Raw genomic sequence first — 10,033 nt, forward strand, 5'->3', positions numbered from 1 at the left:
TCCATATTATAGGCAGCCTGTTCCGTAGTGAGTGTGAATGCTCCGGAAAAGGAGAAGACTGCATCTTGCCTGTGCAACCAAGTACATACCACCATCTGCATGGCAAAACAGGCTTGAATGTTGTTATGCAAATAAAACATGACCACCAAGTTAATTTATCAAGTTAAGCTGGGAAAGTATGGACACGCTGCTGTGGAATAATCAAGCAGGATTTTCAGGACAGAGGGAATGCTGGGAAGAAAAAGAGCAGAGTCAGAGGAGTCAGTCACCCGGTAGACAAAAAGGAAGCAGGTAAAACCCACGAGCCTTGAGGCAGCACACAAATGAATAGAAATGGGTTAAGTTGTAAGAGCTAGTGAGTAATAAGCCTGAGCTATCAACCGAGAATTTATAATTAATAATTACTCTCTGAGTGGTTATTTGGGGAGCGGCTGGGGGAACAGAGTTGATTGTGGTCCCGACAAAACACTCCACCTACAACACACACGTCTACCAAAACCGTTTTTCAAAAAAAATCCCAGCCCCTGGACTTTTAAAAGCACCTGACCAACAAGTGATACTTCTCCCTCCAATTGTCACATAAACAGAGGGACACCTAACACTGGGACGGTAGCAGCTACCAATCCTTGCCAAAGCTGGCACATGCAACGGCTGCATCTGTATCTGCTCTTTGCTTCTCTGGCAAGGTCTGTGAACTCTGCAACTCTTTAACCCATTCTTGGTCACTTGGGAACACCACACACACACACACACAATTTGAGATCTGAGAGTTAATATCATTTAGACGAGAGTAAAAGAAACAGTGGTTGCCAATACCACGAACTCAGTGAATCTCAGTTTCTTGGAATTCAACAATTCCGGAAAGCTTAGACATGCCTGTCCATAGTTCTGACATTTCGTGCTGTGACACCCCTTTCCCCGCTTGCTTTGGTTGTTTAGGGACTTGATGGAGCAAAGAGCCAGGCATGCCCCAGGTTGGCCCATTTCCTCTTTGATTGGGATCTTAATTCTGTGGAAATAAGAACTACCCAAATAAGAGGGAACCAGCAAAGGCTTGCTCTGACAGATCAGTCACTTGAGATTTGGCAGATTAAAAAGGCAGGTGGCATTGAGCCTCCTCCTAGGGGGCAGGGAAGCATCTGAGGGACACAAGCTGCTGCCGTGGGGGGCTGCGTGTGGCAAACTGGATGTGGACAGTTCAGATGATTGGTTCAGGGTGGTGCTTTCTTCCACTGGTTGTAAACTGAAAGCTGGGGCAGCTGTCAGTGGTCATCTGTCTCCCTGATGGGGCAGTTGTTTGAGGCATCCTTTGGCTTCCCTGTTCTTATCACCCTGTTCAAGCTCTACTCTGCCTGAGCTGAGCTATCAATGGGTACGTCCTGGATTGGCTGCTGCAGACGTACCCAGATCAGAGTTCTGTTTTATATAAATGCACTGGCCATTGCTTATTCTTTATATTCGATTTTTTACATGCAAAGACCAAAAGCTAATCCCCAGGAAACCCAAGCTCCTAACTCCAACCTAGGCTGCAAAAATCATGCCTGCATTTCAAAAAGCACTAAAACAGACTTCTAAGCGATCAGGGGTATGTTTTGACATGCTTGAAGTACTCATTACCTAGCCAGCGCCTGGAACAATGCACCCTCAAAACCTCAACAACACGATTCCTTGGCCACCCAGCCTGCATTGCTCCACTCTCTCAGATGAGCCAAGTACCTAATGTTCCATACTTCCTAGAAAGGATGGCAAGTCATTCCTTACAAAAACCATCCTCAACTGATAATTCACTTAACCATCCAGTGGGCCCTCATATATCCCAGAAGTTAGGCACAAAGATAGGGTCTTTCCATGTCCCCCCTCACGTCATCCAGGCCTGCTGTTCCTTCTCATGGAAGGATTTCTGGCTTGTAGAGATTGGTTCCTTTATGTCTTCAGAGGGTTTTGTGCTGTAATCATGATGCTTTAGGTTCTCCAAGTCCAAAATAGATCCTTAAAATCCTTGCCCTTCCTAGCGGCGTGTTGCGCACAAGCGCTCTAAGACGTCATACCTTCTAGTCGACTGGAAACGTGAGTCAGCGTAGGCCCATCCTGCGCAGTCTTTGTGAGCCCAGGGCAGCCTCCAAAATGTAGCTACATGTGCAGCCCTTGTTCCACAGTATTTGGATGCAGAAAAACCTTAAATTTCTGAATTCTGATACATCCAACTAAATCTGGCCCTGGGCACTCCCAGATGCCCAACTCCCCAATCGGAGATATTCAAGTTGCCGAGAAACTCGTTCTCAGTTAGGCCATCATCATGCTTACCTTGAAGCTATGTGAACTCCTCCACAAGCAAGTCCCATAGCCCGCGTTTGTAGGTGACCTCCAGGGGCACCCCTGTAGATACCTGACTCCTGTGTCCATACGTACACTCTGTTTTAAAAGATATTTTTAACAAGTTAAAGTCTTGTAAGCAAATACGTAGTAAGGGTTTTCGGAATGACGCAAGGGTTGCAAGCAGCTATAGCTGGCTCAGGGGAGAAGTCTAAGCAGCATGGATTCACATTGGAAAAGCAGTGTGGGAAGAGACAGCAAGTGGAGGGGCTGACTTTCCAAGGCGGTGGGAAGGGCAGTGAAGTCGTCAAGTCACCTGCTAATCAACTGCCATCTGCTGGGGAATATTGAAGATGTGTTACACTTGTTTATGCTCTGGGACATTTGTTTAATGATGCAAAGGCGTGTCGCATTCTTTTATGTTACATTTGTTTAACTCTGTGAAGCTGTGTTACTTTGCATACATACGTAAGTAAATGCAATCAAAGTGGCAGGCATGTGTGAGGCCAAAACAGAAGCAATCTACCTTGCGGGTTAAGGCTCTGTTTGCAGTTAAGACAGTTAAGAGTAAGGTACGGTTTGTCTTCTGTTAATTTGTCCTTGAAAATGAAGGTTTCTATTTGTAATTAAAAAATCCCTGTCTGCAGGGCAATGGCAAACACCTTTAAGCCCAGTACTCAGGAGGCAGAGGCAGGCAGATCTCCATGAGTTCGAGGCCAGCCTGGCCTACAAAGTGAGTCCCAGGACAGCCAGGATTACACAGAGAAACCCTGTCTTGAAAAACCTAAATTAATAAATTAATTAATTCAATAATCAAAAATGAAAGAAGTTCCTGTCTGTCCTGTGTTAAATCCTTGCAAGTTAAAGTTTCTATTCACAGTGAAGCATAAGTTTCACTGTTTCTTAGACCTGATATCTGAGGTGCGCTGCTTGCAACCCCGTTCACATGGCGTATATATCCTTGCCTTTGTTCCTTCCTTTCGGCCGTGTATGATAGCCAACTCTCTCGTCCTTGTGAAGACTGCATCTCTCCTATGAAAGGGATTTCAAGAGGCTGGCAGGGGCTGCTCTCTCAAATCAGATGAGATTCCAGCTGGCAAGTCCTGGGGGCACCCCAATGTACAGCTTGGTTTAATTGAACAGTTTTGGATTTGGTCCTTTCTCCTCTCGATCATCAGGTTTAGCACGTGCCTGACACTGTTTCCCATATAAGGTCACCTTTCTTCTTACCGTCACAGTGGAAGGGTAGGGAGTACGGCAAAGATGAGATCATGTACGGAGCTATTTATTAGTAAGAGAGGTAGAGAACAAGGGAGGGGCCAGTTGTTTCTAGCTCAGCCCGGTGAGCCTCACCTCTAGGACTTCAGACACATGAGTTATCGTGTGAGTCACAGTGTCCTTGGCGGTAATAGGTAAAGATACCTACCTTATCAGTGACTTAAAGGATGGAAGCAGAAAATTCATAGGTAACCCCCATAGCTTCCGTGTCTGTAATAAGTATATTCAGTGTTTAACAATTTATGGAGATGATAATAACTGAGAATCCATATCTTCATATTCCTAACAGGACTTATCTCAGAAAACCACAGTGCTAAACTCCCTTCACACAGAGGGTTGATGCTACACCAAACATTACATAGAAACAAGAGGAGATTCCATCCAGTCTCTATCACCCACAAGCCTAAAACCCTTCCAGGAAGACCAGCTACACACGCCGAGAACAGGGTCTGTATCGAAACACATATTTCACTTGGAGTATACCTTGGTCCTTTGGATATAAAATAAGACCTCACAGGAACACAGGCATGAGAGCAGCCTGAATCATCAAGACCAGAAAGACGTACGTGTGAATGAGGCAGTTGCAAGGTTCTTCAGGCCCTATGCTCTGCAGATGACGTCACCCAACAGCGCACAGGCCAGAGCGAGTGCAGACCCCTGACCTCTGGTCGTGTTGAAGCAGAAAAGGCTGGTGGTAACATTTTCCATGAAATCTCTTCTGACTGTCTTATAAGACAAACATGGCGGTGGGCCCACACTGGGAACAAGGGAGTTGGCTGCTTTCTAGAGCCCCTCATTTTCTAGACAGGATGGACACCGTCCCGGAAGACACCCAAGTGCTTTAATGACGGCACTATGCTGCCACTAGTGAGAGCCGGTTGTGGTTTTAAGATGGTCTATGTACGTGTCTCCTCTACAACCCTCCCAAATACTGTGAAGCCTTGTCCCCCTTGGGGAGTACGCTGAGATCAGCCACCTATCACTGGCAAGCTGGCTTTGCTGACTCAGAGGTCAGTGCTCCTCTCCGTGTGCCTGTCTGTGGAGGAGGCTCTTCCTCCAGATCCCGCCGTTGTAGGGAAGTAATCTCCAGACCCAGCCCACCCCAGGCTCTTCCCATGTGGAAAAGCCGGGCATCTGCCCTTGTGAGTCTCCTGTAGATCTCAAGACCTATACAGCCCCGTCTGGGATCCTAAGAAATACCACTGGCTAAATCCCATCTGTTAGGTCTCAGGCTGTCCAGATATCCAGAAATGAATCGAACCTGGACTGTAGGAAGATTTGGGGGTTAGAGAAAAGCCAGAATTCCTCAGGAACTTGTGAGACTGGTTCCTATCTGCCAAAAGGAGTTCATTTCCCTAACCTCTGGCAGAAGGGACATGATGTGGCTTCTGTGACACGTACCTGTGGCTGCATAGCAAAGCCTCTGCCAGCCTCCAGGCTCACAAATACTAGTCACAAATCTCAGTAGTCACAAGTGCTTGTTACGTATCTCAAAGCCCCCACACAGTCTCCGTCTCCCACCCGCAGCTACTCGCTCTCCTTCTAACTCTATTCTCTACTCTTCCCACGCATGCTCTCTCTTGCTGTGGTTTATTCTCTGTCTCTTGTGTCTCACTAGCTCCACTGTTCACTCCCATTCTACCACTTCCCAGGTTCTGGCCATGTCTAGTCTGTTGGCCATAGTCAGTCTCTCTCTCTCTCTCTCTCTCTCTCTCTCTCTTCTGGACTCTTCCACATGCCTGTAGGTGTTCTCTCCTTCCTTAATCACATCATGAGGCAGTCATGCTGACAGTTTCTTCGCCACCCCATTTCCTCCTCACATACACCACTTTAGCTCTGAAGAAGAAGGGGGAAAAAACACTCTAAACAGTGCAAGACTAGAAAGACCATGTGTGTGGTCTAGGAGCCAAGCAGAATGATGTCTGGGCAAGGGAGAGAGAGCAGGAAGGGATGGTTAAGAAATGGTGGTTGGTCTCCACCAGCCAGCCCCTGGTGCCCTCACTCCATTTGGTACCCAAAGGATTTAAAGGGCCAGAGAGTTAGGCCTGAACCGCTGAACTGGTACAAAGCGAGATCTGGCGTATATGGCATCCTTCCTTCATAGATTTAGAGTGTGGGGCTCAGCTCTGGAGTCTCCTGATGGGCTAGTCCTCCCATTTGGACCACTGAGTACCCAACCACATTTCAGCTTTGCTGAAATCCTGCTTGCGGGGGGGCTCAAGCATTATATGGGGGAATGGTTGAAAATGGAAAGCCAGGGTTGCTCAAGCCTCACTGGGTTTGCTGTTTGTGATGGCCAATTCTTTTGCTCATTTGATTGGATAAAAAATTACTACGACTTGGAGAACACTGTGAAAGAAGGGATATTTTAAGAATCAGAGTTTGGGGAAGACAGGTGAAGGCGTAAGTCACAAACAATGCCACACCAGTTTGGAATTATGATTAATAGGGTGGTATTTATTTAAAGGGGAAAAAACTTACAGATCACTGTCAGCCCTCTGCGTAACCAGGAAGGAAGTCAAGTCACCAGCGGAGCAGGAAGTGAAGAGAGAGAGGAGAGGGAAGTGGCCGCTTTTTTAAAGGGAGAGAGACCACGCCCCAAGGGGCTGGTATCTCAGCGGCAATAGGCTGGAGGAGTGGGAGGACCTCCCGTAACACCTCCCCCTTTTGTTTAAATAAGAGAGTTCTAAACCTACTATGAAATTATATACAATAAGTACAAATATCCTATTCTAACTAGCTTAGGTCTTGTATAATAAATAACTTGGCCAAGTCATGAGAGAAAAGTAACTACATCTATATAGTCTTCAACCCCATCAAAGATCTGAGAAGGGAAATAATGTTACTTGGTTAATTAGGAAGTTCAATAAAACAACTTCCAAAACATGCAACAAATCACAGAGACAACTAGCTACCTAGGCAATCACCCAAAGTCACATTAGCAGCGTTGAAGCAACCAACTTTGGCTAAGGCCTAACATAACTGACACACCATTTTCAAAGGCAAGCAACTTTTCAAAACTATCTTACCCTGTCTTGGCAGGATAAGACAGCCCTGTTTTATCCATTGATGCACGCTCTGTATCTTTGTCAGTGGTTGAGGTATGGGCATTTCTTTGCCCCAAGGCCAGTTCTGCCAAAAGGAAAGGCTCCAGGTGGAGTGTCTTTGGTGCTCAACATTCTCTCGGGAATAGAGTGGTGTTGCCAGGAGCAATTGTGTCTCACTACCACAAAACTCTGAGTTAGATTAAAGGCCATTTTCTACAGCTCTTTGAAGAAGTTGAAGATTATCTATCTATACTGAGTATAATCTCTATATATCTAAAGAACCTGATTAGTCTAATTATAAATGACAAACTTAGATGACTATTAGTCTATATAATTCTCAATATCTATCTAACTTAAAGATTAAGACAATAAACAACTGTGAAACAAATGAGGACAATGACCTCCAAATATAAACAATGTACAAATATACATTGCAGTAGGTAAATATATATCAATACACAAACATTATATAAGTATCTTAATCAGAGGTAGAAATGTACACAGCAATATGGTAAATATATACAATACAATATATGTCAATACATAAAAATGTTTTAAACAAGGTAGAAACATGCATGCATCCAATAGTCAATATAATTTAACTTTGTATCAATATACAAGAATCTATACCAATATATTTGTCTAAAAACAGTAACTCACAATTACAAATCTATTATCCCATCATCCCTCTTTTTTTTTTTTTCAAAATGATCCCTGAGCTTATAAAATTCCTCCCCCAACCCTCAATCGTATACTAATTATAATCAACCCCTAAATGATGTCCCTAAACCCAAGGGCAAACTTTACTGGGAGAGGGGACGTCGTCCTCTAGAATTACTTCCAGCTGTCATGGGGGCGACGTTCTTTCTGGGGGATCCTGTGAAAGTAAAATGATGGTTAAATTTCAAGATCAATGTCTTTTAAAATTGCCAATAGTCTCTGAGTATTTTGTGCAGGTCTGGCCAAAATGTTGTATAAGATGTGCACCATTTCAGCTAACCAAGTTGGAACTGTCTTGTGCAGCTGGTACCCAAAGCAGGTCTTGTTGTAGCGCTATCAGTATCATGACGTCATATCAACCAGGTGGAGTTGTTGTTATGGGGCCCCATCTTCTTCCTGGAAACTTCAAATGTCACTTCAGGAAAAACTCATTGTTCATTATGAGAAACTTAAGCATTAATCATATAGACATATATATATATATATTCAATGAAAGACATGATAGATATATTCAATGAAAAGTATGATAGATATGAAGAAAAGCAAAGATGTTTTCTAAACTCATATTTCTTTCTGTCCCACATCATGGCTCTTGACATGAGACAGAAACTCCAGAAACTCTGGGTTTTTCTCTTACTAACAGGCTTGGAATTGGAGAGGGACTGAGCCAGAGTCCAACTTCAAAACCAGCTTTATAAATTTAGAAATATGGTTTAATATTACTTACACAACCCATTCAGTTTTCTTGATATTTCCTATCGGGCAGGTACTTTTCCATCTGTCAGTATCCAAACATCCAGGGTCCCTTGAATTTTTCAAAGATGAGTGTTTTCCTGTGGAGATAAGAACAGAACCCTGCCCCCATTCTATATGTTTTTCTTACCATCTGTATGAATATCATCATTGTAGATAAGTTGTCATTTCTCCTTTCCAAGAGGTTTTTCCTCTTCAAATCGAAACTTTATTAATTTTGATGGTATCCACAATTTTTCTTCTCCTGTGGAAACAAGAGCAAAACCCCTTCCCCAACGTAGCACATCTCCTGGCTTCCATTGAGAGGTCAGCACATCTTTGAAATAAATCGGTTGATTTAGTTCAGCAGACTTTTCCATTATCCAATGTCTCTCTGCTGCTGTCGTTCCTTTCTCATTAGCGTTAAGAAAATTCAAGGTTAATAAAGCATTATGTAATCTATTTCTGGGGGTATTTTCGGTCCCTTTCTGTTTGTTCAGCATATCCTTTATAGTACGATTTGATCTTTCTATAACTGCCTGACCTGTAGGATTATTTGGTATACCTGTAATATGTTTTATATTATAATAATCAAAAAAGCGTTTCATTTTCTTAGATACATATGCTGGACCATTATCTGTCTTTATTTGCGCAGGTATACCCATGATGGCCATAACTTCCAATAAATGTGTGATTACTGAATCAGCCTTTTCTGAGCTCAGGGCAGTAGCCCATTGAAACCCTGAATACGTGTCTATGGTGTGGTGTACATATTTTAATTTACCAAATTCTATAAAGTGGAACACATCCATCTGCCAGATTTCATTTCTCTTAGTGCCCTTTGGGTTACTCCCTGCAGGCAACGGTGTTTGATTATAGAAAGAACAAGTAGGACATCTCTTTATAATGTCCTTAGCTTGTTGCCAAGTAATGGAAAATTCTTTCTTTAGGCCTTTACTATTGACATGATGCTTCTTATGAAATTCTGAGGCCTGCAACACACTTCCAATCAATAATTGATCAATCTCAGCGTTGCCTTGGGCTAGAGGACCAGGCAGACCTGTATGGGACCGGATGTGTGTTATGTACATCGGACAAAGCCTGTTCCTGATTATGTCTTGTACCTGGATAAACAATGAAGTCAACTCTGTGTCATCTGGTATAAATTCAGCGGTTTCAATATGCAAGATAACTCTTTCTGCATATTGTGAATCTGTAACTATATTAAGAGGTTCTTTAAAATCCCTTAGCACCATAAGAATGGCATATAATTCTGCCTTCTGGACAGAATTATAAGGGCTTTGTTCCACCTTACTCAATTCATCTGACTTGTAACCTGCTTTCCCTGATTTATTTGCATCAGTATAGAACGTACGGGCTCCAGTTATTGGAGCATCACGTACAATTCTAGGAAGAATCCAAGAAGTTCTTTTTATGAGGTTAAGTCTACCACTTTTGGGATAGTTGCTATTAATTTCTCCCAAAAAATTAGCACAAGCTCTTTGCCACGGTTCATTGTCTTCCCATAACTTTTTTATTTCTTCAGTAGTAAAAGGCACTATAATTTCTGCTGGGTCTATACCTGCTAGTTGACGAAGTCTCAGCTTACCTTTTATAATTAATTCAGAGACTTTTTCCACATAAGTTTTTAATTTTTTACTTGGTTTATTAGGTATAAATATCCACTCTAAAATAATATCTTCCCTCTGCATTAGAATCCCTGTAGGAGAAATTCTGGAAGGCAATATGACTAGGATGCAGCTAAGATTTGGGTTCACCCTATCCACATGTGCCTCCTGTAATTTTTCCTCAATCATTGTCAGTTCCTTTTCTGCTTCAGCTGTCAGTTTTCTTGGACTATTCAAATCTTTATCACCATCTAAGGTTTTGTTTAAATGAACTATTAGATCAGGTGTTATCCCAACAGCTGGTCGTAGACTGGA

This window comes from Microtus pennsylvanicus, chromosome 7, assembly GCF_037038515.1.
Source record: "Microtus pennsylvanicus isolate mMicPen1 chromosome 7, mMicPen1.hap1, whole genome shotgun sequence".
In the NCBI taxonomy this organism is placed as follows: Eukaryota; Metazoa; Chordata; class Mammalia; order Rodentia; family Cricetidae; genus Microtus; species Microtus pennsylvanicus.